General features: G+C 43.2%; 1 protein-coding gene across 1 annotated transcript in view; it reads left to right on the top strand.

The window, feature by feature from the left end:
• The first annotated feature begins 2,541 nt into the window (after nucleotides 1–2,541).
• Nucleotides 2,542–27,096, top strand: part of PTPN14 (protein tyrosine phosphatase non-receptor type 14) — a 175,809-nt gene continuing 151,254 nt past the window's right edge. Inside the window, exon 1 of the mRNA XM_060091121.1 lies at nucleotides 2,542–3,108. The gene's annotated coding sequence lies outside the window, so the exon portion shown is untranslated. The remainder of the gene's footprint in view (nucleotides 3,109–27,096) is intronic.

Here is a 27,096-nt window from a genome sequence, read left to right as displayed (position 1 = left end):
GGAACACTTTGGAGGTGGGAGGAATCATGGCAGCCCATGAGATTTGGCCTGTATTTGTAGTTTAAATTGGGCTTAGAAACAATTGAAAGATTTGGGGGGGTATTTAATACTGACAAGTTCCTAAAATTACAGAGCTTTAAATAAATGTGTAGTGATGTGTTTGGGGCCTATCCCATCAATCAATCTCCTGTTTATTCTGATGCATATTGAGAAGACTCAAGTGTAATGCAGACAGGAAATGGGTTGCTTTTTTCTTTTATGAAAGAAGCTTGTGACTAGCTCTTATATATTTATCTAGAGAATGAAAGCCTTTTAAAATTTGAAGTGGGACTTCATATTTAAAAAACAGTCTTACTTGTATTGCCTTTCTGTGATCTATTCCAAAGAAAGAGAAATGTGGCTGGTCAGATGCACTTTATGGGCTTTTAAATTAATAATGGGTTAATTTTTTTTTAGAAGTAAAATGATTTAAAATAAAAATGAAGCCACAGGAGTAGTACTTAATCTTATCTGATGGTTTTCTATGTTTTTTGTTTTTTGTTGCCATTGAACACTCAGCAACATTCTCAAAATTCATTTTGATTCTGAAGGCAGTGTGAAGGCAGTCCTTTCCCCAAGACATCCTGGCTTTATCACTTAGCTTCTTCCATAGGTATGCCATCTGCCTGGAGGAGTATACATTCATCCCAGTTCAGACTGGGAAAGACCTCAGAGATGACCTCCTTCAACCAGGCTCTGACCTCCATGTCACACTCCACTTAAAAATTAAACTCAGGCCTAGAGGTGAAGTGGCTTGCTCAGGGTCACACGGCTAGTCAGCGGCAGAACCAAAACTGCGTCTGCGGACAAGTTCTTTTTCATCTATACCACGACTGTCTCAGCTTGCTGTGCTCAAGAGTTTGGTGTCACGGTGACTTTAAAGCAAAAATATACAAATGCCACTTCCTTTCCTGGAAGACCTCAAGAGGCCTCTCATCTCTCCTACCTTGCGAGCCTGTAGGTCTTTCCTTATCTTTAATCTTAACCCTATTTTGGTTAAATTTCGAAGGGTTTATAAGTTTGCATTTTGGGGCCAGACAGACTACGGTCCATTATCATAGTTTACTTGCTCTGTGACCCTTGGTGAGACAGGTAATTTCTTCACACTTCACTTTCCTCATCTCGGAAATGGGGATAATATACAGGAGCACATAAAGTGCTTTCCACGCTTCCTGGTGAACAGTAAGGCACTCCTTAATTTTCTTTGGAAATCCAGCAAGCCCATATTGAAGCTATCCAGCTATTTCTTGAAAGTTGGAGAAACTGATCTTAATTCCCTTCAACCTTTTCCTTCCATCCCTTTAAGTTCTCCCCTTCTTTGTAATTTTGAAGATTAGCAAATGCTCAGAGAAGTGAGTTTTGTGACCACAAATTTGTACATGATGGCTTGCCAGAGGCTCTGCCCCAAGAGTCCAGGAATTTTTCTGAGCTGTGGGACACTGAAGGAATTTGAGACAACATCCTCAGTGGCAATGACTTCAAGGACCCTATTCAACCTAAGAAAGGTTGAAAGGACTGGGTTTGAGTAAGACAACAGACTCCTAAGACATCATTTTGGCAATGCAAAGGATCACAGAAAAATAGGCAAATCCTCTAATCTTACAGCTACAGAGGTCAAGGTTTTCAGGAACTGGGACACTCACTACACGGCAGGTCCGAAAACCCGCGTTCCCTGGCCTGGCTCGGTGCCTGTTCCATCTTACCAGCTGCGTCTCTTTAACTCCACCTCCGAAAATGCTAAGGAAGTTCCCTCCCAGTGCCTACCCAGGCTGGGTGGGGCGATTCTGTGGCACGGAAAGAACCGGGAAAACGACATAGTCTAACTCCCTGCGTGCACCAACTGCTTTTGCGATTCAGGGAGGCGGCGGTGGGGTTGGGGTCTGTTAAGACGCCAGGTCCGGTACCCAGAGGTTCCAGGTGTCCTGGACAGAGAACTTTAAGATTGCCTACTTGGGGAAGCCACCTTTTTTCCTCCTGGTCTGTTTTCCCTGTGCGGTGGCCGCATGGGGACATCCTGCTTGGAGGGTTCCCCCAAATAAGATGGACTGTCCTTGCTCCTGGTCGGGGTGGGCAAGTTCCCGCCGCTGCCCCGCCTCTGCAGGTTGCGGAGATCTAGGTGGGATTTTTCCTGCTCCCCGCTTTCGCCCCCGCCGGGAGCGGCACTAGGCGGGGTCGCTGTGGTAGCTTTGCCTTCCCCACTCCCACGTCTCTTACTCCTGGGAGTTTCACCCCGTCCTCCCCGCTCTGCCCTCACCTTTGAAAACCTTCTCCAAAGCCACCACATTAAAAGTGCGCGACTTCCCCCGGGCCTGCAGAAGGAGCTCCTGCAGCCCGGCATTCCTCGGATTCCAGCGCTGTGACGTCCCCAAGGACGCGCGCCTGGGGCTCGGGAGCTGGGGCTCCCCTTTCCGCGCCGCCCCCCGCGCCCCCGCGCGCGCCCGCCCAGCCGCATTCCTCCCCGCCCCCGGCGCGCGCGCAGCGTTCCCCCCCGCGCCGCCGAGCCCGTCCCGGGGGTGGGGGAGCCGCGGCCGCTGGCGCCTGCTCCGTCCCCTCCCACTCGCACGGCCCCTTCCTCCCTCCTCTCTCGGCCGCTCGCATTTCCTGCCGCTCTGGCTCTCCCGGCCCCTGAAAGTTCGTCCCAACTTTTTCTCCCCCGGCCGGGCGCGGCGGGCGCAGTCCGGGGGCAGGTTGCTGCGCTCCTCCTCGCTCCGTCGCCTGCCCTCCCGGCGCTGGTCTTCGGGGAGCGGCCGCCACTCAGTGGCCCCTGTCGGTCCTTCCCCTCCCACCTCGCCCATCCTCCCGGTCCCAGCCTCCCTCTGGCGGGACAGACCCGAGCCTGGGTGGTTCTCCTTTTCCCCTTCTCCGAGCGCCCCCGCGCCAACTCTCGCGCCGGGATCGCGGCGGAAACCTCCCTCCTCTTTCGCCTCCTTCGGCTCCTTCCCTCCGCCCCTCCACCGCCAGCCACTGGAATCAATTCTTTGGGGGAATTGGGGCTTCGCCGCTGCCGCCGCCGCGGAGGACAGCCTTTCCGCGCGGGACTCCGGGGCACCGATAGGGCCATGTAAGCAGGTAAGCGGCGTCTGGGGCGGGGAGTCGGGCCCGGGGTTGGGGGCCTCTTGGGCGCTTCGGGCGCCTTGCCGTGACTTGGGCAAACGCTGGCAACGCCGACTTGGGATCGGCGGCCCGGGACGCCTGGCAGGGCAGCGGGGGCGCGAGGTGGCCGGGCCGCAGGAGTTTTAAGTGGCGGTGGGAGCCGCCCGCTGCGGCGCACAGCTTGTCTGGGGAGTTAGGTGGAAGGTGAGCGCTGTCTGGAGAGTTGGTGGTGAAATCCACACTCTCGCCCCCTCTTCCCCATTCCCTTCTCCTTTTTGGGAACCAGAGAGGGCCTAGTGAGGGCAGCTGGAGATACCCAGATGGTGCGGGCCGGAGGATGGAAGCCAAAGACGTTGCTGCCTCTCGGGCTGGAGAGGGACTCTCTCCGCGACCCTCCTCTGCCCTCTAAGGAGACAGGACCTTGAGAGGGAGAGGAGTTTGCATGCCCTCCCACTAGGCCCCAGCCTAGCCACCAAATCCCAGGGCTTCTTGGCCCCTACTTGGGTGGTCGGGCCGGCCCATCGGGAAAACCTGTGGCCGCAGAATTTCAGAACAGGTCTCCACCGCAAACTCTCGAAGTTCTGAGTATTAACAAGTTCTGAGGCTATTGTTAATGCACCGTCTCCCCTCTTTCCTGGCATGACCGCTACATCTGGGGTTTGAATGCTTGTAAGGGATTTTCCACCTTTTGGAGGGAGCAGTGAGGGAACGCCGCCCGTGTCCCCCTTTGCTCTCCTCTTCCTCTAGTTGCCGTCACCCCCAGCTACAACTTAAGGAGATTGTGGGGTTTCGTCTTTAGTCTGTCCAGGAACTGGCTGTTGCAGGCTCTTTGTGAAGGTGAGGAATTCTAGACTGCTGGCTGCGGGTGGGTTACAGGATTTCCACCAATGTGTGAATTTCTTCGAACGGGTTAGTTCACTCATTCATTCAAGGAATCTAGTATTGCAGTTTCCCCTCTGGGCTAGGAACAAGGGATACAAAGATGCTAAAACAAGATCTAACTGCAGCGTCCCGGAGGAAACCCTCAGGCTGATCTAGAAGTAGAGTGTATTGAGAGGGCCTGGGAAGGAAGCCTTGGTCCGGAGGTGAGGGGGCGAGGTGTGCGCTGAGCTGAGAGGATTGAGGTGTTGCTCACCTGGAGGGCCGATTAGGAAAGTGCATTTCGCGTAGAGGAAAGAGCTTGTGCAAGGTAAGAGTCTCCAAAAGACGAGTACAAAAAGGTCATACCTAGTAGCTAGCTGGGGGCTGGAGGGGGATTTATGGCCAGGTTGGTTCAGTGTAGCCGGGGTAGCATTTTTTTTTTTTAATATCAGAAATTAAAGTGGAAGCATGTACAGGAACCAAGTAGCTTCCAGAGGAGCACACATCTCTCTTTTTGGACACGCCTTCATGCCTGATGCTGTTTCTACAACAAGCAGTGGTTGTGGGACCATCTAAATTTTCATTAGCACTAATTGGCCAGGCCTGGTTTCATTAGAATGGTATTGATTCCCTTTTAAAGAGCCACCTGACAGCAATAGGTGATAATACTGTAGCTTACAGAGCCCCGTATTAAAGTTGCCTTGTCTTTTGGCGATGGCCTTAAAAGCTTGTGCCTTAGAATGATAGGTTAATGAATGGGAGCTGAACAGCACAGTGCTCTTTTGCCTAATCCAAATGGGTGGCCATTGCTGTGCAGAGTGAGTTCACGTGTGTGTCACTGTGTTTGTTGTAGTATTCTCCACTTTTCCAAGTCATTACTGCCCCAGTACAGTTGGAAGGATGACTTTCCCTTCCTCTGAAACTTTATGAAAAACTGAATGTCTTCTAGGAGATTGTTGTAGCCTAATCGTCCAGGAATCAGCAGATCCTGCCTAGAAAATTTTTTATAGTACGGGAGCCTCCAGTACGTGGTTTGCCTCTCAAGGGTGCCACTTCTCGGGACTGAAGTGGCGTTGTAGTATTATTCATAGTGGCTGCGTCCTGGCTGAGGTGGCAGAAGTCCAGCTTTTGGTGACCTCAGGCCAGTCCATCAGAGGAGAAGAGCACATTGACTTCCTACAGTGTCGGGTGTTTACCTAAGCTCCTCGCAAACACCATACCTTATCTCAAGAACAGCCCCTTGACGAGGGTTTTCCTGAAGGTATAGAACCTGCTTGAGAGAAATAGCTCAAGGGAAGCCTTTTCTTGCTAATCCCAGGTAGCTGCCCAGCCTCCATCATTGCCTTAAACACATAGTTAATTTTAATGCTTTAGTTATTTAGGTTTGTGTGGACCATGTGGAACGGACAGCTGTAATGGAAAGGGCAGTTTGACTATTTTCACGTGGAGGAACCTAAAGAATTCAGAGGAAAATCAGAATTTCGGGGAGAATTCTTACTTGTCCTGAATGGAAGAGCCAGAAGTCGAGAACTATGAAAATTTTTTTTTGTTTCCCAGTGCCTTCCCTCCTTATTAAGGGTTTCCATTTTTGGCTCCAGGGAAGCAAACATAAACCCTTTGATTGCACATTGTCCCCCACCTGGGTTCCATATTCTTATCCTTCGTCAGCTGTGACCCTGCATTCAAACTTCTTGACTTAGTCACCAAATGCTGTGCATTTTTTGGAACTCATTCTAAGCCTCAGAAACAGTACTGTGCACTTTGTTTGAGATAAGGCAGGAGAAAGAGATGAGATGAACTCTTTAGTCAATTCAGTTATTGCTGCTTGTGCTGACTGAAAAAGAACGAGGGAAAACAAACCAGTTTTGGTAGAGAAGAGGTTAAAGTTAATGTCTAAAATGAGATTCTGTGGTCTCCTCTTATTGATTTAATTCTCTCTTCCCCTGTCTGAGCCCCGGGGAGGGCTTATTAAATGGTCCAAGGGGTGTGTGTAGCATATTTTGCAGCTTTTCCAGGCTATCGATATGCTGGTGCCAGGGATCCAGGGTTGGGAGTACAAGATATAGCTAGGTTTGTATTCCAGCTCTGCCATCGTTTAGCTGTGTGGTGTTGGCCGAACTTCGCAGCCCTTCCAAGTCTCCATTTCTTCATCTCTTAGATGGGGCCAGTAGTATTTAACTTGCCAGGATATTTGTGGGGAATTCTGTGTAATGCTCTATGTCCCTCTGCTAACAGTGCCTCCCTCACAGAGTAGGTGTTGGGTCAAGGATGGCTATTTATATGTTCCAGGAGTTATATGTGGCCATGAATGTGCTCTTTGTGTGTGTCATTTTTTCCCCAGCAGCCTGAATTCACATGTGTGCCAACATACACATAAAGCTTTGTCTTTGACCCTTTTTTTTTTTTTTTTTTTTGGTCTATTGGCTCAAAGCACACGTGTTGGCTGGCAGCTGCTGGCCTCTCATATATGAGGAGGTTGAGCGTTGCAGGACCAGGCAGTAGGATAGTTGGGAGGGAAAGCCACGTAGACAAGGGCAGATAAAAGGATTCTTTTCCCTGTATACTACTTACTGTAACGAGGGTCCAGTGCTAATACAAGGATCCTTGTGTTTCTAATGTTGAAATCCAGTTAATTAAATGATGTTAGAATAAATCCGCCTGCCTTTATAGCAAGAGTGCAAAAGCTAGCCGATCGACACAAATGAGTGTCTTTGCAGCCTTGCTTTCCTTCTATGAAGCCCAAGTATAAAGAGGCAACTGCAATGCCTCTCGTGTCCTGCCAGCTGCAGGTCGCTTGAACTTTAACGTTGCCTTTCATCCGAGAAGCCTAAAGTATTTTGACAAACATTAACTCACTGATCTTCGTATCAACCTCCCAGCAGGAGGGAATGTTAGAAGAAAGGAACAACTCCTAAAACATCAGTAAGGCAGGTGTGTAGTAGCTGTTCTAGAAGCAGAATGGATTGTTACAGTCAAGAATTGGCTAGATCCTGCATACGGGATTGCAGACTGGTCCCAGGTCAGAGAGGACCCCTTTGAGTGGTCGAGGGAGAAAGTTTAAGAAAATGCAGATCAGGCTGGGATTTTTGCAGTGGAAGGGGAGAGGAAATCACATTGCTAGGACCAGCCATTGCCTTTGCCATGTATTGCATGCACACCGATTATGAAAATAAATAATCTCTGAATTATTTATAATTTTGAATGAAAGGATATGATGCAATGCTGTGGATGAGGATTTAGAGTAGCTGAGGGTAAAAGGTAATAGTGACTAAGTACCTTTTTGTGGGATAAGGGTGGTTATGTGTCTAAGTTGGATTATAAATGGCGTATTAACATTGTTTTAATTTCCTTTCCCTTTTTCCTGTTGGTTCCATATGCCTCGGCTTGGTTTTGTTTTACTCTCCAGTCAAGCTTTTGTTGGACTTGCTTTATGGTCCTTGCTACTGGAAAAAACATACTGTGGCCACGCTTAGATCAATCTTGTGTGTAAGATTTGATATGTGGGTGATTTAGCTTAGTTCCTTAGGGGACTCCATTAGGCCCAGCTCAAGGGTTTCATCCTGGATCTGGTCAATGAGCTTGACCCAGAGGCCTGTTGCATATCCAGAGATCCTGTAACCCTAGGCGACCATCCCATAAATGCTTGATGTTGCTCAACAGGGAGGTGTCTGGTGAGAAAATGAGAAAGGGTTCGCTGGTGGTGTGGCATCCTCTGAGAAGCAGAGCATCCTTTTCATGTTTGTAACGTTTGAGATTTTAGTACTGAATGATATTCCTAAATTAGAAAGCTTTACGGTGAGGACCACTGGCTTGTTCTCCTTTGCTTCGCTGTTGAAAATTAGCGGGTTTCCCTGGTGGCGCAGTGGTTGAGAGTCCGCCTGCCGATGCAGGGGACGTGGGTTCGTGCCCCGGTCTGGGAGGATCCCACATGCCGCGGAGCGGCTGGGTCCGTGAGCCATGGCCGCTGAGCCTGCATGTCCGGAGCCTGTGCTCTGCAACAGTGAGAGGCCCGTGCAACGCAAAAAAAAAAAAAAAAAAAAAAGAAAATTAGCAAAAGTTCCTGGTGCTTGTCTTCGTGCAGAGTGTATCCTTTCCTAACATATAGTTTCCTCAAATCTTTGGAAACCTGTCTCCTGGGAGTTCTTTCTTTCACACTCCATTCCTCTCAAGTAATTGGGACATTAGCTAAGGCTGTAGATCTCAACGTCTAGTGAGTCTAGAATCACCTGGAGGGCTCCTTCACCACAGATTGCTGCTCTTCCCCACACCACCCCAGCTTCTGATTCTGTAAGGCCTGGGGTGGGGCCTGAGAATTTGCATTCCTAAGGAACTCCCAGGTGGTGTTAATACTGCTGGTCCTCTGATCGTCTGCATTTTGAGAATCGCTGAGCCAAGGAATCTCATTTTGGTCCATCCATCCCAGTCAGCCTTGGGGTGGTCGTCACTTAAGTTTTTCACTGTATTGGTTTGAATGATTCTGTTTCTGGTTGTTTTAGAGCTCTGGAGAGGCTGGCAGTCACTTAGTGGCCACTTATCCCTAGCCAGACCCATGGCGAGCATGAATTAGATACTTACATTTTAATGGATTTGCTTGGCTATCTTCTCCCATCCAGACCCCTCCGCTTGGTTCCAGACAGTTTGGTTTATCTGGTACTTCTCTCCATCTGCTTATCTGATATACATGCCCAATTCTACCTGTCTCAGATTGAACTCATTGGTTTTTTGCCACGAAATCTGCTGCTTCTGTATGTCCTGTCTTAGTGACATCCACTGAGTTGGCTGCTGAAGCCAGGCAGTTGGAGTTCTCTTCAACATGTCACTCCCCAACCCTGACCCTCAAACCCCAATAACAGACCCAGTCAGTCCCTAGATCCTTTGAGTCTGTGTCTCTAAAATATCCTTAATTTGTTCCTTTCCCTGCATCCCCACTGCCTCTTCAGATTGTTCAAGAGTTTCAAAGGCTGTCTTTCATATATTCTTCATCTACTCTTTCAAAGAGTTTTTTAAAACACAAATCTTTTATGGTATTTAAATTCTTATTTTGCTTCTTATTACCTGTATGATAAAGCTTCTTTATTCTGAGTACCTTCCCATTCCCATCTGCTGTTCTTCCCCTCCCTCCCTATCTCTCTCTCTCTCTCTCTCTCTCTGTCTGTCTCTGTTCTAGGGCCCTAAGATTTGGTGATGTGTAATCCCCTCTCCTTTGTTCCTTACATTCCGACCCTGAGCGACCTCTTCCCCTTTGCCACCTGCTTAGTCCCTGTGCCTTCAGCTAAAGCTTCTCCTTCCTTAACACGCCTTCCCATGACCAGTTAGGCATTCCTTTCTTTATAGCTCCAGAGTGCTTTGCACTTAGCTCTATCGGTAAGTTCTGTCTCACCATATTATATATGTTTACCTCCCTGTTTCCCCTACTGAGTTATAAGCTTCTCCTGGCAGGATTCACGTTTTACTTGGTTCAGAATCTCTACCCTGTATGGAGGTTGGCTAGAAAGAGCCACGGCTTGCCTTTACTGGTGCTGACTCTATCCCAGTGTTCTCAGCACTTTCGATGATTTTATTATGTCTTTCAACAGCCCTGTGAAGTAGGTACTATTATTATTGCTGTTTTGCAGAGAATGAAAGGGAGTTGACTTTTTTTTTTAAGTGTTTAAAGAATCAATGAATGAATGCATTTCTGAAATACTGACCTGAAGGTTTAGAGTTTGGTGTGGAATTTATTCTTTAATAGGAGGTGTGGTGCTCTGGGAAGATTATATCATGTTAATGACTGTAAGTGATTTTAAGTTAAACAGATATCAGTGCTATTTATGATGCACATCTTATTTGTTCATCTGAGGAGATGAATCACATCCCTGAGCTTTTTTTTTTTTTTTTTTTTTTGCGGTACGCGGGCCTCTCACTGCTGGGGCCTCTCCTGTTGCGGAGCACAGGCTCCGGACGCACAGGCCCAGCGGCCATGGCTCACGGGCCCAGCCGCTCTGCGGCATGTGGGATCTTCCCGGACCGGGGCACGAACCCGTGTCCCCTGCATCGGCAGGCGGACTCTCAACCACTGAGCGACCAGGGAAGCCCCTCCCTGAGCTATTTTATCAAGTCACTGATACTCTGGTTCTTATTGTTGTTTTGTTTTACTCGTATACTTTCAAAAACATGGTAATCTTCTTCCTCATTTTTCAAGCCTAGGAAACCTTGCAGATCAAGGGGGTGTAAATATCACAAAAAGATTAATAAGTTGGAATACTTGGGGGTTAAGGCATAAAACAAAATTGTTTTCACAAGTTTAGATGTACTATTGACTAGAATATGCTTAATTTCCTTTCTATGCATTATTTTCTTTTGTACCTTATGTTAAAGAGGAAAAGGCAAATCACTCATTATTCAACCTCTGGGTTACTAGTTTTTAAAATGAAAAGGAAAGAGACCTTTCATGACACCGTGTCACAGTGGATACCAACCTATCCTTAACCAAGATGGCCTGTTCTGCATACAGAACCATGTAATAAGCAGCACTGATGTCACTGACGTTATCACCAAATCACGAGATTGGCTCTGGTCATTATTTCAGTTCTCAAGGAAAAGGGACTAAGGCAGATTTCATGGTCATGAAAGTGAGTTTGTTATGAATTACATGTATACACTATATATACTTCAGATTGATCTTTAAGGTTCTCCACAAGTAATCCCCAAATGGTCCTCTGATTTCTGCAGATTTATGTCCCACTATTCCCCAGGGTTCTGCCAAGCTGCAGCTGTTTCTTGAACAGGCCCAATAACGTGTCACCTATGGGCAGGGATCATGATGCTCAGCCATCCTAACCTGTCAAAAGCATCCTCAAGGGCTTCCCTGGTGGCGCAGTGGTTGAGAGTCCTCCTGCCGATGCAGGGGACGCGGGTTCGTGCCCCGGTCCGGGAAGATCCCACATGCCGTGGAGCAGCTGGGCCCATGAGCCATGGCCGCTGAGCCTGCGCGTCCGGAGCCTGTGCTCCGCAACGGGAGAGGCCACAGCAGTGAGAGGCCCATGTACTGCAAAAAAAAAAAAAAAAGCGTCCTCAAGGTCCACCTTAAGTACTGCTCCTCTGGGCGGCCTTCCTGATCTCACCCCCTGGCCAGGCCCATCTGCCGCTTTGTCTTGGCATTTACCTCTTTGTACCTTGTGTCCTGGTTAACCTGCCTCATCCCTGTTATTAGCCTGTCAGCTGCCCAGTAGCTGCCACCCACCTCACTCCTCTCCATGTCCCTCCTCATCCCCAGCACAGACTGTCCCAGCCTGTTGCTTCTCTTCTGTGGCTGGTCACCTGTAACTGTTCATTCGGGTCTGCCTCCTGCTTGCCCCAGGAATGCACTCCGAGGCTGAGTTTGCCCTTCCTCTCTCCATCGTGACAGTCCTTCAGCAAAGACAGTTATCTCGACATCTCTTTGTCACCTGTCCTGCCGCTGCCAGTGCAGAGACCAGTCCACCCTGTACACTGCAGAGTCTTGTTTTAAACACGTCTGATATTTTCAGTCTCTTGCTTGAAATCTTTCTTGCCACTTGATATTGTTTAGAGACACATATGTCTGTTGTAAAAGTACAGTTGACCCTTGAACAACATGTGGGTTAGGGGCGCCAACCCTCCACACAGTTGAAAATTCTTATGTAACTTATAGCTGTGCTCCCTCCGCCCCAATATCCGTGGTTCCACATCCACAGATTCAACAAACCACGGGTCAAGTAGTTCTGTAGTTACTTACTATAAAAAAAAAATCCAAGTGTAAGTGGACCCATGTAGTTCACACCATGTTGTTCAAGGGTCAACTTGGTAAAGAAATGCCAGAAAGATAATAAACACCAAATACAAGGGATGGGTGGTGGCAGAGGTGAGGAGACATGTGGTATTGTTTTATTTCCTAAGCTGGGTGGTGGGAACATGTATGTTTACTATATTCTCCTGTATGTCTGAAATACTTAATTTTAATACTACTTGAAACTGCCCACAGTCAAATGCAGACTTCTTAGCGGAGCATTCAGGACTCTGCATGCATAGCTCTTTTTCCCACCTAACCTAACTTTCTAGCCTGGGCTGGCAACATTTCTCATGGTTGAAACACTGTGGATTTGACTCATGCTGTTACTGTTACTCTTCCCTTGAATTCCTTTTCCCATCTGGTCACATCACAATTTCCTCTGTTCCTTAATGTCTAGTACGAGTTTTACATCTTCTTAGATGTTTTGTCTGACATTCCCTTTTTATCATTTGGGAGAGTTCATTGTCCCCTGATCTGTCTTCCATTGGTCCTCTCCCCATTCTTTACTGATAAGCATCACATTGGATTATAGCTGTTTGTTCATCTGTCTCCCCAAAGCTGTGAGCTCTTTGGGGACATTTTTTGTGATTTATTTATTTTTGGGTTCTTGGCACCTGCTGCAGAGTAGAAGTTCAATAAATGCTTGAAACTGTTGAGTCATAGATGTAAGATTAATGTTTTTAATTGAAGTAATTTTTTTAAAAAGAGCGTGTCTGAAAAAACTTCAAATTGAAGGGGGAATATCTTGTGGTCTCAATATCGGAAATGTAGACTGTAGATTGAATTGATTTACACATGGATGTCCTAATTCAAACCCATGATTAGTTTTAGAAATGATTTCTTCTGCTTTTCCCATTTACCTTATGGTGATGGGTGATGGTGTAATTGTTTTGGTTTGTTCTTATTTTTTAGTCCTTTCCCCCCGTGACCATGGAGTATGTTGATGGTCTCTGTAGCAGTGTCCAAGGGATGTGTGAGTCTAGGTTTTGAAGTAGATCTGGGCTCTGAGGTGGTACATTCGTTTCTGCCAATGAAATCCTGTGATATATTAAGCATATTCTTTTCCATTAGACATTTTGTAAACTGTGCTTTACATAACGAAGGTACACATTTTTTTTAGACATACACAAGTCTCCAAATTATCATTTGAAAAATGGGGCTGACTTTTAGACCCCCTGTGTCTGAACCTGTCGGTTATACTGTCATTTTGGGTGGATTGTTCTGTTTTAAAATCTGTACGTTTTAAAAAGATCATATAAATTCTTTTATTCAAAGGCAAGGAATTTGTTATGGAATATTATATAATTATGTGATTTATAAGGGGGAAAAAAGTGTGACTGATGTGAAATGAATTAAAACTCCAAAATAATGAAGTGACACCTACCGGTTTTAATTATATTCTTTAGAAAATTATTGTTTTTCTTAAGAGGCATCTAAAAATAAAGGCTGGGAAGGATGATTTGTGCTGTGTTTCTGCCGAGCAGCTGTTTGGTTGTTTTCAAAATGAGGCTTATTTTCCAAGGGCTAGGTTTGGTACAAGTGTGTGTTTCATGTCGCTTCATCCTCATGCACGTGTTTAGGCATTTAAGCTTGGCCTGTGAATATGAAGTGGTGTTTACACTTTACTACATTATTCAGATAAATTTCCTTCCTCCTCTCTTTCTCCCTACTGCAATCCTTTCTCCTCCCTTTTTTCTCCCTCCCTCACTCCCTTCCTTTATAATAAATTGCCTTCATCTGGAGGATTCTGATAGGTTAATTACTGTATATGTATCAGGGATGATAAAAGGGAGAAATGCACAGTGCACAGCCCATCGGGCCAGAAACTCAGTGCAAAGGTCTATAAAGATGTCTGTTTCCATGGGATAATTATAGACTATCTCCCTGTTGTTTGATTCTCTCAATTCATTATTAATTTTTCTCATTTTTAGACTGCTAGAATGGTAATAATGGCTGAGCATAGCGGTTTGAAGTCTGTGTACATGAGCGTGTTAAAGACTCCAAGAAGTCTTGCAATAAACAAAAATGTGTTGAAGCTGGATTTATTTTAGTTAGGACCTTTCAAAAAAATCGATTTTATGAAACACATGTAATCTCAAGGCACATGAATATTATATGAAATACTTTCTAGAAAAAGTATCTCAGTTGAGAAGGTCCCTGGAATAGAGGAGACTTGTTTGTTGTCTTTAAGAAACTCAACATCTAAATTAGAGAGTAGAGTGACTTGGATTACTAATACGAGTAAGCATTTAAAGTCTTCATTAGCAGACCAGACTAACTTTATACTTTTTATTAATTGAACTTTGGGGGGGACAAGCACAGAACAAGAGCAAGTTTAAAATAAAATATCAGGAATTTATTCACAAAACCAACCTTCAGGGAAAGTTTTAGGAACAGTAAACATTTAGTCTCATTTTATGTATTTATAATACAGGGAAGAGTAATGTTCAGGCTGGATTTGAGGCACTACATCCTTCAAAGAAAGATCCATATATCTTCAGTAATCCGTGTGATTGAGGCCAGAAGCTGTGATTAATATATACACTCCAGAAAAATCTTGATTCTCCAAATTCTGGTGATCAGCGCCACCCTCCTCCCACCCCCTTACTTATCATACTGCCAAAAGAAAGCAGTCAGGCTAAGGAGGTATAAACCATTGAGGGCTTTATTGTTGGGTTTTTTTTTTTTTTTTTTGCTGTACGCGGGCCCTCTCACTGTTGTGGCCTCTCCCGTTGCGGAGCACAGGCTCCGGACACGCAGGCTCAGCGGCCATGGTTCACGGGTCCAGCCGCTCCGCGGCATGTGGGATCTTCCCGGACCGGGACACGAACCCGCGTCCCCTGCATCGGCAGGCGGACTCTCAACCACTGAGCCACCAGGGAAGCCCCATTGAGGGCTTTAGAAATGTCAGTGCAATTATTTTATTAATAGCTGCCACTGTGGCAGTTGTTTTGTGCAACTGGGCATTTAACAAAGATTCTATGACTATCACATGACCAGTTTTTCTCTTCCATGACCTCTTTATTATCTCTAGCTAATTATTAGCTCAGCATTTCCTTCATCAATTTTCCCCACTCTCATTTCTGACCTTTTACAAAGCAGAGCTTTCGGTATAGAAAACTCTTCTTCACTACAGCCTTTCAACTCATAACAATCTTATGAAAGAGAGGTTATTTTTATCTATAGTTTATCCTTGAGAAGTATGAGAGTTAAAGAGGTTATTTGCTAATGTCTCACAACTATGAAGTGGAAGAAGTGGATTTGAACTCATTCTCTCTGGCCCCATAGTTCAGTTTCTTAACCACAACCTTAGGCCCAGAAGTCTCTGTAGGTTAGGGACATCTGTTCTTCCTCCCTTCCTTCCTTCTTTCTTTCTTTCTTTCCTTCTTTCCTTTCATCCATTCATCAGTTTGTTTAATAAACACATTTTGATGTTTTCGAAGGTGGGGATGTTTTTCTGCTGTCCTAATCTTTAAAAGACTAAGCAACTCATCAGGTAGCCACCAGGCACATTGTGACCATTTGGCATTTGAAATGTGACTAGTTTGAGTTGAGATGTGCTGTATCAAGTACACACCACATGTTGCAGAATTAGTACAAAAAAAGAATGTCGAACATCTCGTAATTTAAAAAATTGATTACATGTCAAAATATTTCAGATATGTTGAATTGAATACAGCCTATTATTAAAATTAATTTCATGTGTTCTGTTTTGCTCTTTAAATGTGACTACTGGAGATTTTTAAATTACCTGGCTTGCATTTGTGGTCCACATTATATTTCTTTATGACAGGACTGTTACACATGGTTATCCAACTACTCCTAGGAGCCCTATCCCACGAGTGATGCCTGAGGACTGAGGGAACAGTGGAGAGAGATGGAAATTAGAAGTCATTTTTTTTTTTTTTTTTTTTTTGCGGTACGCGGGCCTCTCACTGTTGTGGCCTCTCCCGTTGCGGAGCACAGGCTCCGGACGCGCAGGCTCAGCGGCCATGGCTCACGGGCCTAGCTGCTCCACGACATGTGGGATCTTCCCGTACCAGAGCACGAACCCGCGTTCCTTGCATCAGCAGACGGACTCTCAACCACTGCGCCACCAGGGAAGCCCTAGAAGTCATTTTTGGTGGTGGTAAGAAGCAAGCTTGATGACGCCTTAGATGACCAGCAGAGAGAGACTACTATTAGCTGGCATTTATTTACTACTTACCATTTGCAAGTACTTTGTCAAGCACTTTAAATGGATTATCTTTTTGATCCTTATAACAACTCTGTGAAGTAAGTGCTCTTGTTGGCTTATTTTATAGATGAGAAACCTAGGGCTTAAAAAGGCTGAGGCACAAGATGGTACATTAGTAAGTACTAGTTTACTGTGTAACACCTTTGGCATGCAAATACGAGTACATAAATGATGGAGCTCAGTGTCAAATCTGGGCATGAATCCAGAATGTGTACTTGTAACCACTCTGCATCACTGCCTTTCAAAGGCAAAAGAGAAAACATTACCTAGAACCAATCAGCAGTAGTTCTTTTGTTCATTCAGTGCCTAGGAAGGACGCACACTCTTCTCCCCAGCACTGTCAGAAATATCATCTTTGATTTAGGGAATATAGTACAATAATCGATGACCTCAAGTTATCAAGAAATGATGAAATTATGCTTAATACACTCTCTTTACTAATCCAAGCTTGCCTTAATTAGAAAGATATTTATCAGAAATTGATTTTAGAAACTTTAAGCATACTTCACCTTGCTCTTAGCTGAGAGACCTTGATGTGTTGAATATTTCATAGCAAGTACAGATTTTGTAAATATAAGCATTAGATTTTTCTCTCTCCTCAGTTAAAAAAAATTGGTTAAAGTTTATAAATCTATTTCAAAAATTTTTCATGTTTTTCTAGTCTTTTCTCATACGCAGACATATTTTTATAGTTTTATATACTCCCTCACATATACGCATGCTTTTTGTATTTCTTATTGTCTTAATAATTAATATTTTATATATCTACATATAATTGACATACTGTGAATTCCTTTATTTTTTTGTTGTTGAAAATATATACATTTATATTTCTTGCTATTCCACAGAAGATGATTGTGAGAATCTTCACATTAACAGTTTTTTTAAATCATTATTGAATTTATTTTAGGATAAATTTCTGTGAATGAGAGTGCTTGTTATAATGAACACTTATGATTCTTGAGTCACACAAATGTAATGGAATTTCAAACAGGTCATAAAGATAAATTCAAAGGTAGCACAACTTTATTTTCAGATAGGTGATGTCTTTTCAGACCTTGCCGTTGCACAGTGTTTGATGACTAGGGAATGGATTCTCCCGGCAAATAACTCTTGCTTTTGTCTGGTTTTTTTTTTTTGCACTTCCCTTCCTTGTAGTCTGACAAAAGAATTTGATGAACCCTGAATTCATACCTTCAAAAACTGAATAACCTTTTGCACTAGATTCATTTTTAGCATATGTGTGCACTAATCTGTACATCATTAAATGCAGAAAACAGTGTGTTGGATAGAATTACTTCTGTTATAAATATGATCTGTATAGAATTACTGAAAATATATTGGTATAAAGGTAGCATTTAAAAGGGAATTAAAGATTTATAAATACATACTTCATTTATAAAAATAATTATAGGGAATTCCCTGGTGGTCCAGTGGTTAGGATTTCGTGCTTCCACTGCAGGGGGCACAAGTTCAGTCCCTGGTCAGGGAACTGAGATCCTGCAAGCCGCGTGGCGCAGCCAAAAAATAAAAAATTATAAACTGTTACATCATTCTAAGTTAGTTAATTTCTGGTGCTTGTTGGCTTGCTTTATTTTATATAGATGTCTTTGGCAAATGCCTATTAGTTTTATCTTCTACTTTTTCACAAGTTTTTTTCAAATATATGTCTTCCTATATCAGCGATTCTATAACTTGCCATATTTTGATGACTGTTGTATTAGCTTTTGATATGGTCACAAAAAAGGTTCCAGCATCTCAGTGGCTTATGACAACAAACATTTATTCCTTGTCTATGTGACATGGGTGCTGCAGTGTGCTGCAGCTCTTGGTGGCTTGACCAGGCTTGGTGCCGCTCCACACACATGTCTTCTCATTCAGGAACCCAGGCGAAAGGACAGCCCCTGTCTGGGGCATGCTGTTCTCATGGCTGAGGCAGGAATATAGTGAGAAGCATGCAATCTCATTTAAAGCTGCTGCGTGGGGACTTCCCTGGCGGTCCAGACTCCGTGCTTCCACTGCTGGGGGCACGGGTTTGATCCCTGTCAGAGAACTAAGATCCCACATGCCTCACAGCGTGGCCAAAAAAAAAAAAAAAAAAAAAAAAAGGCTGCTGCATGGAGGTGGCAAATATGCTGTCTGCTCACATCCCATTGGCCAAAGTATATCACATAGCCAAGCCGAAAACCAGTGAGTTGGGGACCTATACTCACCTTGCAGGATTCTCAGGCAAGTCACAGGGACATGGATGGGATATATTACAGGAGGGGAGGAGGGGAGCAAACAGTTGGGATCAATAATCTCATCTTTTATACCATCATTGACTTAACTCTTCCCTTATGGTTTGGTATTTGGATTGTTTCCAACTTTAACAATTATAAATAGCATTGCAGTCAACATTGTTGAACAAATTACATTTATTTGCAGAGTATTTTCTTGGGATACAGTTTCCAAAGTAGGCCATCTGGGTAAGAGGGCATGAACTGCTTGTAGGTCTTGTTACATATGGCCAGATTGCTCTCTACTAAGGCTATCAGTTTATAGTGCCATCATCAACATTTAAGTGTACAATTTTCATCATTGCTTATAGCTTAATTTTTGTAATTATTAAAGATGGTATTTTAAAACAAAAACTTTTAGAACAAATTGTATTGTTATTTTTTCTATTAAATCAAATACAACTAGGGCCACTTATAATTTCCTTTCCTGGTTTCTGAAAATCATTATAAAGAAATACTCATTTTTGTCATCTTTTCTTGGTCCCATGTTCTTCTCAGTACACTGTTTCTGAAACACATCTTTATCCTTACATTAAAACAGTAAAAAAAAAAAAGTAAAAAGAAAACATACACTTGATTTGAGGTTTTATAACTTTTATCCAAAGCAAATCGTAGTATTTATTACCGTGGAACTCGGTAAAAGGCTGAACCTACTCAAATTGCTGAATTTTGCTGCATATTTCAAAGTCTTAGGAGAGGAGATTTGTTTATAGTTCTGTTGCCTAACATTGGACGGCTTTCATTCCACGGTGTTCAGATTCCTCTATGGCCTTATGGTTTATATAGCAGAAAATACCAATTGAAGCTTAAGAACCAGTCTTTCCTACAGTTTTCCCGCCTCAACCTGTAAACTAAAACTTTTTATTACCAACTGTATCCTCTCACTTGGCTTACTTTACAAGTGTCCTGTTGCCTGCTGCTACACTTGTCTTTGGTTTCTGCTTAGAAATACTAGTATCTAGACATGCCCATCAGTGTCCTTGGTTATATTTCCTCATGTAAGGATCTGAGACCTCACAGCAAAGGCAATAAGACTTGCAGAGCAGATAAGAGAAATCCTCACGCCACTCAATCCAGAGTCCATAGGCAGAATAAGCAGGCGTGTGTGTGTGTGTGTGTGTGTGTGTGTGTGTGTGTTTATGGGAAGTGGTGTGCTGGAATTTGGGAATGATAGGTTGGATTTTGCAACTACCATTGGAGTGCAAATGCCTCCCACCTCATTTAGTGGAGGAACGTCAAAAATCCTCAGAACTGAGAAATCCATTTTAGAGGCAGCCTGGTAAAGCTTGTAAGAAATACTACAACTCAGTGGGAAACAAGTTGACACGTGAACCAGACATCAGTGTGTGAACTGGAGTTTATTTGAACAGTAGTAGGTGCTGACTGCAGAATGTTAAAAGTGTGAGTATTTAGAGTATTAATATTGTGAATAGTAGGACTCAGATTAGTGTTGAAGAAATAATGAATTTGAATAGATTTGCCATGAAAGTCTTGGGTTTTTGTTCCTGAGATGGTTTCCTATTTCAGTTTAAGTTCATTTGGTGTAAGTCTTCTTGGAATTCATTGCAAATTTCTTTGGAAGATGAGGTGAGGACTCGTTGCTTTATGAAGTTTTGATTTTGTAATTAAATCTTTTGGGAAAATTTGGATTCTGAGGGTCAAAGTAAGTGAGAATGAGGATGCTTTATGTTAATATAGAAGAAACCCAGTAATTACAGAACAGAAGCTTTTAAAAATCAGTGCAGTAAAATAGGATGCTTGTTTTATATTGAATGGTTACATATCTAGGTTGAATTTACAAGCAGAAAGTTACTACTGAACTTTTCTCAAAGGTTGTCATGCTCATTGTAAATGTTTTCTTAAGCTGCTAATAGTTTTTTTTTTATACATAAATTTATTTATTTATTTATTTGTTTTTGGCTGCGTTGGGTCTTCGTTGCTGCACGCGGGCTTTCTCTAGTTGCGGCCAGCGGGGGCTACTCTTTGTTGCCGTGCGCGGCCTTCTCACTGCGGTGGCTTCTCTTGTTGCGGAGCGTGGGCTCTAGGTGTGCGGGCTTCAGTAGTTGTGGCACGTGGGCTCAGTAGTTGTGGCTCGTGGACTCTAGGGCGCAGGCTCAGTAGTTGTGGTGCATGGGCTTAATTGCTCCACAGCACGTGGGATGTTCCTGGACCAGGGCTCAAACCCGTGTCCCTTGCATTGGCAGGCAGATTCTTAACCACTGCGCCACCAGGGAAGTCCCAAGCTGCTAATAGTTTTAAAGACAAAAGAAGTGCTTATCTTTGCAGTGTGTTCCTCTTTACCGATTTCTGTATTTTGAGAGAGTTGAGGCTAAAGGTGTCAAATATATGTGAATATAGCTTTTAGGTCTGGGGTTGATAGTCCCACCTATAGGACCCTGTACAGCATTGCCCCAAATTAGTTAGTGTTACCCTGTCCACTGCTCAGTACTTTTTCCTCTCTCTTCCATTTTCCTTCCCTCCTTGCCTGTGTGTTGGCCTAAAAGTAGAATGAACTTATATAGTGCTATGGTCTGAATGTGTCCCTGCAAGATTCATATGTTGAAATCCTAACCCCCAGAGGTGATGCTGTTAGGAGGTGTGGACTTTGGGACATGCTTAGGTCATGAGGGTGGAGCCCTTAGGAATGGGATTAGTGCCCTTATAAAAGAGACCCCCACAGAGTTCCCTAGCCTCTTCTGCCATGTAAGGATACAATGAGAAGTCTGAAACTTGGAAGAGAGCCCTCACCCGACCATGATGACACGCTAATCTCAGACTTCCAGCCACCAGAACTGTGAGCAATAAATTTCTCTTGTTTATAAACTACCCAGTCTGTGGTATTTTGTTCTACTTAACCTGATGGATGACTGTCAGGCACAACTTTGTAGTTATTTACCTAAGAAGACCTGTGACTACTAGACAATTTTAACATACCTGAATCCAGCTGACTTTGTCTTTCACCAGCATTGAATGTTCAATGCTTTTTAGATATAACACAGATTAGGGGTTCTTATAACCCATTGTTTGTCATATAGTAATTAGTACATGTTTGTTGATATCCATGAGTTGCTTGAGGTTGTTCATAAGGAGGGCAGCGGCAAAAACCATGTTGATTTCCCTCCTGTCTTCTTGCTGCAGGTCCCCAAGAAAAGCATAGGCAATACACTCTGTTACACTGGTGTGCTCAGTTGTCAAATACAGGTGCATTTGGGGAGTGGGGTAGCTACCTTTTGAGTGACCCACTATCTTCTCTTGGCTGCTTTGAGGACCTTGGTCTCACAGGCCCATACTTTACTTGTGATCAGGTATCCATGACATGGGATTAGGACCTACTGTCCTTGACTCCTGTGCTTGTGGGTATCACACTGAAGCCCATTTTTTAAAACAACCTCACTTCAGTTCTTAAAATGTCTCAAGAATCTTTACACCAATTATCCTACCACTCAAACGTGGCCACTGTGTTTTTATATTCTTTCTAAACTTTCTATTAACTGTATAATTATATTCATGTCCTATATATAGAATAATATTCAAATAGAATAATATATTGAGAAAATACTTTTTATTTGGCTTTGTTCCCCACTTATCTTTTTTGGCATACTTTCCTCTGGTTCTGTACCATCTTTTTTTTTTTTTTTTTTTTGTTATCGCGGTGCGCAGGCCTCTCCCGTTGCGGAGCACAGGCTACAGACGCACAGGCTCAGTAGTTGTGGCTCATGGGCCTAGCCACTCCGTGGCATGTGGGATCCTCCTGGACTGGGGCATAAACCCGTGTCCCCCGCATTGGCAGGCAGATTCTTAACCACTGCGCCACCAGGGAAGCCCAAATTATTTATTTATTTATTTATTTATTGGCTACATTGGGTCTTCGTTGCTTTTTTTAAAAAAAATTAATTTATTTTTGGCTGCGTTGGGTCTTCATTGCTGCGTGCAGGCTTCTCATTGCAGTGGCTTCTCTTGCTGCGGAGCTCTGGCTCTAGGTGCATGGGCTTCAGTAGTTGTGGTGCATGGGCTTAGTTGGACCGTGGCATGTAGGATCTTCCTGGACCAGGGATCGAACCCATGTCCCCTGCATTGGCAAGTGGATTCTTAACCACTGTGCCACCAGGGAAGTACATGTACCATCTTAATGTCTGTATAAATTTAACGGGTGTGTATTTAATTCATTGAATTTCCATTCCACAGCAATTTCCATTTATTGATTATTTGGGTTATTTCCAGCGTTTTTGTTATTATAAATAAAATGCCATTAACATCTTTGTATGTGTAGTGTCTTTCTTCTTTCAGATTATTCCTTTGGGTTGAATTCCCAGGAGAACAATTAATGCATCACAGAAAATAATGTATATATTTTTATATTCTTTGTTGGCAAAACCACTCCTCCAGGGACGGGCCAATTTACATGCTGCCAGATTTTATAATTTATAAGGCTCATGTTTAGTCATTGTTTTGTTATATAGATTAATATTAAATACGTATTATTAGGATATTGTTGACTTGATGTGAAGGTCTTTTTTTTTTTTTTTTGATGTGAAGGTCTTTTATTCCATCATTGGAATAACTGAAGTGCTCATTAAATTTTGATTAATTGAGCTTTAGAAAGAGGTGCTTATCACTGTTAGCATTTGCAATCCTGTAACCATTCATCTTTATGTGTATATTGACCTTTTAAATGTTTTTACAGATTTTTCTGCGGGCCGGGTGGGGGAAGCAATGAAGAGAAAAAAAATTTAAAAACCACCAGACAGCTTTTGTCCCAAAGACTTCGGACCCTGCTTAACTATGTTCCCCAACTACCTTTTAGATTTTTCTATTTGATTGATTGTGGTTGGTTAGGTGTATCTCAGCATGCATTTCTGTGCTACTATGAAATACAGTCCATTTTTAAACTACTTGACTATTCAGAATCTTGGATGTACCTGCTAGAAGGAAATATTGTTATGCTGATAGGAGTTTTTGGTTGATGAAAGGGAATGCTAAAAAAGAAGAATTAAAAATGTAATTGTTGTTTAAGGGACACCCTGAACAGGCAGCAGAAGTATCAATGCATGTAACAGGCTATGTTTGTTTTGTAACAATAGGTAGAGTGATCTATTTCTCTTTATTTAGAATTTTTGAGTACTAAACTGATTTGCCCAGACATTAGTCCTTCTGGGTTGAGAGTGAGCAGAGTCCCTTTGACAATTTGGCTTCTCAGTATAATTTCTCAGTTGACATTGGTCACTTCTGGTTGAACTCAAAATCAAGTTCCTTAACAGGCAAAGCAGAAGACCAGACCTGGTATGTAGACAGAAGCCTCTGTTGGCCCCCAGACAGAAATCTCAGATATCCTGGAACATCTGGTCTGAGTCTTATGTCTTGACTAGAGCTTTACCCACCTTGAGGGCAGGGGGCTTTCCTGCTGCCCTCTTGGATAATAGACACCATTTTGCCTTTCCTGGCTTTTATCACCTGCTGTCTTTACCACTTCATTACTTTCTTTTCTTCTAATTTTCTGTTCTGCCCTCCGGCTCCCTTCTTTCATTTATCATTTCTTCCACACATCCCAGGCTTAAAATAAAAACAAACAAACAAACAAACCCCCCTAGATTTTCAAACGTCTTGCCAATCAAAATACCCCTTCTTCTCTGCTGTGTCTGGGCCAGTCATTGCTGGGTTAAGATCTTGGGTAACTTTCATTGCTGTGTTTTGTTCCTGGGAGCTATGCTCGAAGAATTGCTTTTCTACTAAGGTTAGCTCTGTCTCTCTTAAATAATATGTATCGTTCTGGTGTCTGGGTACCTACCATGAGTTGTTACTAAAACAGATTCTAAAGGTAGTTTCCTTATAGTGCATATTTTACTGGTGATTGAATACATTAAAATGATATTTTTCCGTAGATTACTATTTTACCTTAGAAAACCAAATAGACTTCTTTGCATGGTATTTGAGTTACTGTTAGTATGTGTACACTTTATCTACAGCTTGATTTTAATCACTTTGATTACACATATATCTAAAAATCCACCACCCATTAAAAAGGCAGCACCATTATGAAGTGACTCTAGCTTGTTACATGAGAGTCCCTTAGGCCATGTAAGACGAAACCACTCTGGGCAGATGTGTAATGGGCCAAGTCCATTTTGAATTTTGGTGAACTCTCCGGCCATCCCCCATCATCACCCATGTGGTCTAGTGGAAAGTGCACTCCTGTGGCCTTTCAGAAACCTGAGGCTTACTTCTGCCACTAATTAGCTATTTTGGTTTTAGGCAACTTACCTAGCCACTCATGACTCAGTTTCCTTGTCTTCATCATGAGTTAGTTGGCCTAGTTGGTCTCAGGTTCCTAGCTTTTACACTCCTTCGAAAATTCAATAGTTCTGGAAAATTTTTTGTTTCAACTCTGTGGTTGAGTTTGTGGTCAGAGCAAAGAAGGAAACCTCGGAGCTGTTACTCTCCTCAGAAGAAACTACTAATTGCCTGGTTTATTTTTGTCCAGGAAAAGATTTAACTAGCATATTTAAGTATTAAACTTTTTTTGCAGTGATAGTTAATTTTATTTGAATGAATCTGTGGTATTTACCTCTGATCCTTCCCGGGGGCTATCCTGTATGTTGTATATGTACTTATTATTGCATTCATTTAAATTAATACTAATTTTGTTTGGATGTATTTTCAGAGTTTCGCCCTGGTCGTTGAGGTCATTTTAGATAGTGTTAAGTGTTGCCCTGTCAAAGCTTGGAAATCACTGGGGTAAGAGAATGAGTAGAATTTAGCAGAAGTATCTTTGTATTGTGGAAAAGGATTCTAGATCTCAGAGATTTAGTGCTGGTTATTGTTACTGTGTAGGTCTTTAAAGTGTGCATTGCTGTATGTTATTAATACATATGTGCCTCTTTGGCATCTCCTGAGCTGTGATTTGTATCCTTTTGGGAATTGCAACATCATCTCCCAGGGTTTTAGGTTTCCTGATGCCCTCCAGGGCAGATTTCTTTATAGCATACACTTATTACATTGATTTGTTTTCAGAATTTCATCACTTATTTTGAAATACTTTAAGACACTCAGGGTGTTTCAAGCTCTAGGCTGGAAATCTCTTTTAGAAAGCAGTAGGTGATAGACAAGAGAGACAAGAGAAGATTGGGGGGGTGGGTCAGTGGTTTCCAAACAGAGAGCCAAAGCTGATGTGTAGGAGTTGCAGGATAGGGGTAGTCTGAAAAAATAGATTTCACAGTATATATGCGATCTTTATTACATAAAGATCCTATTCTATTTTGAGTCCTTTCATATTTTTAAAAGCATACCGTATGTTGCTTACTCTCCACTCTCATTAGATTTTAATTTAACCAAAGTCTTTATTTATTTTACACACACACACACAGTTTATTGATACAAATTGTCATTCTTTCGCTTTTACTACTTTGAAACATGCATCCTGTTTCAGCTTCTAAGCCCACTTTATCAAGGATTGATTCAAAAGTTTGTTTGTAAATCAATTAGCCGGGAACCAGGAACTGATTATCCTATAGAAAGATGTTAATTGGTGCTTTAAGTTCTCAGCTACCTGGAGAAAAGCCCATTTCCTCTTAATGTCGCACACTATAGAATGAAGCTCCTCTTTTAAATACTATTTCAGTGCAAAAAAGAGATTCCTGGGTCTTTGCTCAGTAACCAGAGCCAGGAGGCTCTTGGTCAGCCCCAGCAGGAGGAAGGGTTCCAGACTTTGTAGTGGTGGCCGGTGCTCCTGGGGCCAGCTGTCTGGGGAATGCTGTTGGACCCCTGGGGTCCCTTTCTTCTGGGCACCTTCATTGAAACTGCCCTCAGGTCCCCCAGTTGTCAAATCCATGAAGCCTGTTAAAGTAATTACTCTGGGTTCATTCTTGGTTAGGAAAGACCACCAATAAGGGATGTATAGGGAAAATGGGAAGATAGAGGAGAGGGGCAGCAGATGCGCTCCTATGAGAGACTATGTTGACCTTTGGATACAAGGTCCAAGGTCACTGCCTCTGTAAAGATGGGTCATGCCTGTCCCTGCAGATCCTGTGCTATGAAAATGTCAGGATCACTCAAGGATTAATAGTGTATTCGTCTCCTGTATGCTTAGATGCCTCATAAGTATGATTAAGTCAGAATAATTTTCATTATTTTGGTACTTAATCAGCTCCTGATCACCACTGCAATTAAAAAAAAATCTTCTGTTGGTATTTCCCTGCTTTTTTTTTTTTCCATTTTTAAAGATTAATTAATTAATTAATTAAATTTTGGCTGTGTTGGGTCTTTGTTGCTGCGTGGGCTTTTCTCTAGTTGTGGCCAGCAGGGGCTACTCTTTGTTGCAGTGAGTGGGCTTCTCATCGCGGTGGGTTCTCTTGTTGTGGAGCACAGGCTCTAGGCACACACAGGCTTCAGTAGTTGTGGCGCGCAGGCTTCAGTAGTTGTGGTGCACGGGCTTAGTTGCTCCACGGCATGTGAGATCTTCTCGGACCAGGGCTCGAACCCGTGCCCCCTGCATTGGCAGGCGGATTCTTAACCACTGTGCCACCAGGGAAGTCCTCCCTGCTTCTTAATAGGTCTAGTGGCTGCTTCTTTTTCCTCTGTCTTATCTTGCCAGCATTTTAAATGTAATTGATATCACTGACAAGTATTAAGTATTAAACATGAAGTTGCATGTTAAATCATTAAAAACGCCATGGTGTTTATTTTCACAACTGGTTATCTTTTGTTTACAAGTAAAGTTTTTACAGCTTTCTTGCTATTTTTTTCCCTTCTGGTGCTGTTCATTTATGCTTTCTATGTCCTTTATTGAAAATAGCCTGGAGTTT

The sequence above is a fragment of the Mesoplodon densirostris genome, chromosome 2 (assembly GCF_025265405.1).
Source record: "Mesoplodon densirostris isolate mMesDen1 chromosome 2, mMesDen1 primary haplotype, whole genome shotgun sequence".
In the NCBI taxonomy this organism is placed as follows: Eukaryota; Metazoa; Chordata; class Mammalia; order Artiodactyla; family Ziphiidae; genus Mesoplodon; species Mesoplodon densirostris.
Note: the sequence above shows the minus strand (reverse complement) of the source record. Positions and strands in the feature narration are given on the sequence as shown.